The sequence below is a fragment of the Chenopodium quinoa genome, unplaced genomic scaffold (assembly GCF_001683475.1).
Source record: "Chenopodium quinoa cultivar QQ74 unplaced genomic scaffold, ASM168347v1, whole genome shotgun sequence".
Classification (NCBI taxonomy): domain Eukaryota; kingdom Viridiplantae; phylum Streptophyta; class Magnoliopsida; order Caryophyllales; family Amaranthaceae; genus Chenopodium; species Chenopodium quinoa.
This window is the reverse complement of record NW_018743863.1, coordinates 1,608,504-1,611,739: the sequence shown is the minus strand read 5'-3', so window position 1 is coordinate 1,611,739 and position 3,236 is coordinate 1,608,504. Positions and strand designations below refer to the sequence as shown.

At 33.0% G+C, this 3,236-nt stretch overlaps 1 long non-coding RNA gene across 5 annotated transcripts; it reads left to right on the top strand.

Moving 5' to 3' along the window:
* The first annotated feature begins 359 nt into the window (after window positions 1-359).
* LOC110686511 lies at window positions 360-3,023 on the top strand. 5 transcript variants are annotated; one of them, XR_002504230.1, is made up of 3 exons: window positions 360-962; window positions 1,040-1,151; window positions 1,871-3,023. It is a non-coding gene; the product is annotated as an uncharacterized LOC110686511 (long non-coding RNA). The 5 variants fall into 5 exon arrangements; XR_002504231.1 differs by having other exon boundaries at window positions 1,040-2,455; window positions 2,779-3,023; XR_002504232.1 differs by having other exon boundaries at window positions 1,040-2,455; window positions 2,526-3,023.
* Window positions 3,024-3,236: the final 213 nt, after the last annotated feature.

The following is a 3,236-nucleotide window of genomic DNA, read 5'->3' as shown; positions in this document are numbered from 1 at the left end:
TGGCTGGCGAGGCGATGCCCAACATGCGTTGCTCGCTAGCAGCACGCATGTTGGGAAGTGCGAAAGGGGCAGTGCGTGTGCGATGGCGAGAGAGGCAAGGGCCAGCGCTAGCAGCTAGCAGCGCCTAGCACTGGCACGTACCAGCAGCATAACACTACTACAAAAGGAGCAGTTTTTCGACGCTGTTGCTTCGACGCTAGGGCTTGGGCGTCAACATTAAATTATGATATCCGCGTTTCGTCGACGCTTTTTAGTGTCTAAAGTAATTTTAGATTGTTTTTAGCGTCGAGAACACTAACATGTGCCCCGCACGTGAACTGAATCAGGTGAACCCACAGATCAAAATACTGCCCAATGTCATAAAACCCCCCTTTCGTCATATTCTTAACCCTAACTATTGTTTTTTCCTTTCATTCGATCTGAATTTTACACAGATTCATGGAGTCATGGCTTAGATTCAGATCTTATTTCTCCTTGCGTCTCTCATCATTCTATCACAATAATTGATATATTTTGCCGAAAATAACTGTCTTCCTCTCAGATATGATGGTTTCCATTAAAAATTGATATGCGACAGCTATTGCTCTTGTTCTCCTCACAGGTTAAATTTTTACATCACTCTTTTTTGATTTTAACTTCTAATAGTACTTCTTTCAATTTTTGTGTGAGTTTTATTGATACTTGCAAGTTGCAATTACCCAATTTTTTTCGTTTCAAAACCCTAGGTCATAGATCTTGTTGAACTACTATTTCTTTAATTGAAACTCTATTGGATTCCAAAAGTTAAAATCTTTTTTATTATGGTATTAAAAACTTGACATTGAAATTCTTTGTTTATTAGAGTAAAAAAAAAAAAAATCAAATTACTCTTATTGGATAAGAGTCGAATGGTTAATGGGGTAAAGATTATATTGTGGAGCTGAAAGAAACTCCTGGAAAGAAGAGCTTGTATCGAACTAATGGTGAGATATTGATTGGTTTAATGTTTTCACACTGGTTTTAAATGAATTTGATGATAATGTTATGAAGTTGTTGGCAGGGCAATGCAGTTGGATGCTAATTAAGCACATCTGATCTTGACGGAGTATATTGGTCCTCAGTATGAAATAGAGTATACTGCTCCTCAATATGAAATAGAGACATGAGCTACGGTAATTTTACTCAAAACATGAGAATTATTAATCCATTATAGCTAGAAAAGTAATGAGATAATTAGAAGTTCAAAATTACAAAATTAAGGTGTGTTCTGTATTTGCTATTGATAGCACTAAATGGTTTTAAGTAAGGTTGCTATTAGTATTGTGATACCATGTTCAATGAGCTTTGTTTTTCTTACTATTGTTTTATAAATATTTGTTTTTTTTTATCAAGTTCTTAATTATCCTTGCTGTTGAGTGGTACGATGGTATTGTATTTGTATCATGTCTCTATCAACTTCCGGTATTATTGATTGGTAATATTTGTTTATCAAGTTCTTAATCCTTGTAGTGGAAAGTCTTAATGCATTTCTTGTCCCAATGCATTTTTACCAAAATAAAATGCATATATACTATATTGCCTCCTTGCTGAAGATTCATTCTATGGACATTTTCATGAGTAGAAAAGGAAGATAATGGAGGATATAAACCTCTTCATATATGTCTAATATATAATTATTTTTTCAACTAAGTTTGATTTTCTTCCTCGCCTTTTTCTTAGAATTTCAAAGGAAAGATAGAGTCTGCAATTTTGTTTATCAATTTCTCTAAATACTTCATCATGCCATCTTGCTGATGTGATTCTTAGAACTTATAAAAATTCTGGTCATTTCTCTCTCTTATTCCCTCTTTCTATTTCTCTCTCTTATTCCCTCTTTCAATACTTTGGGCAGCTGTTCTCGGCCTTAAGGTTGACGAGAAAATTCTGAAGAATCCATATATAAGGAAGGAGCTTGATACTCGTTTCCCCGTTTTATGTTTCTATCTTTCTCTCTCATATTTTTATTGAATTTTATTTATGTTTTCCTAGAGTACATAAGTTGTCTGAACTCTAATATTTATGAAGGTTTGCAACATATCGTTGCCTTGTCTAGTAATTCCTTTAGTTTTAAATCTTTAGCATCTAAAAAAGTAGAATGAAGAATTTGAAAACCATACTACGTGTTTTAAGACATAATTTGGGAATGCACAAGTTGAGTAAGATTTCTTTACGAATATATATTCTGGTATCTAATTTGGGCATGCACAAGAGATACCAAGCTGAATATTGGTTCCTGTATACATGTACAGTGGTATACTACGATAAGGTATATATTCTCCAAAGAAAGTTTAAAAGGTTAATGGCTGTTTTTTCCTCTTTGGATTGCTGAGCATTTTGTCACAATCTGAACTTTATTTTACCCCCCTGCAAGCAGCTTAAGAAACCATAATTGTGGCTTTCGACTAGACGTGTAACGAGAATGGCAAGAAGAAAAAAGGTACATCACCATCCTCTCTCTCTTTTTATCAGGGCTCTGCATATTCATCTATTATTAATATTCATTGCAGAAATCAAAACTTTAGAATTTGGCAAATGATGTCTTGTCTTCTGAGTGTATGTATGCCTTGATACTTTTGGTATGATCTTTACTCCATAATTAGTTATGAAAGTTGGTTGTGATTTTGGTTTGCTTAAATTATTAGGTGGAAAATATTTTTCAGAGATTATATTCTCTGTATAGTTAGTAATTTTGATTTACTATTGTATTAAGATTTGCTTGTTGATGTATTGATTGATGCATATGCTGAAATGTGTTTGCAGGATCAAAAAGATTATATACTAAGAAACGGTAGAAAAGGGCTGACAACTAACACTGCAATATTTCAAGGATGGAAGAAAGATATATCTTAGCTATTTAAACTTTTCAATCAGTGATTTGTAATTTGTTGCACTACAACTAGTCACGAATGAAGTATAAGTTGGAATTATATCTATTGTAATAGAAAACTCATTACTATGAGATATTGTACATATGCTATAATATATTTATATGAAATAAAAAATATTTGGCATAATCTTGTTGTACGTGTATCTTTTTGTTTTGGTAATATTAGAATGCTAGAAATAATCGTCGGTGAATAAAATACTGTATCTTATTTTGGTATTCTAGATATTTATTTACAGGATATTGACAAGAAAAAGCGTCCCCAAATTAGAAAATATGGACATGAAAAAGCATCGCCAAAATGTCAGATATCATATATATGAAAATCTGGACA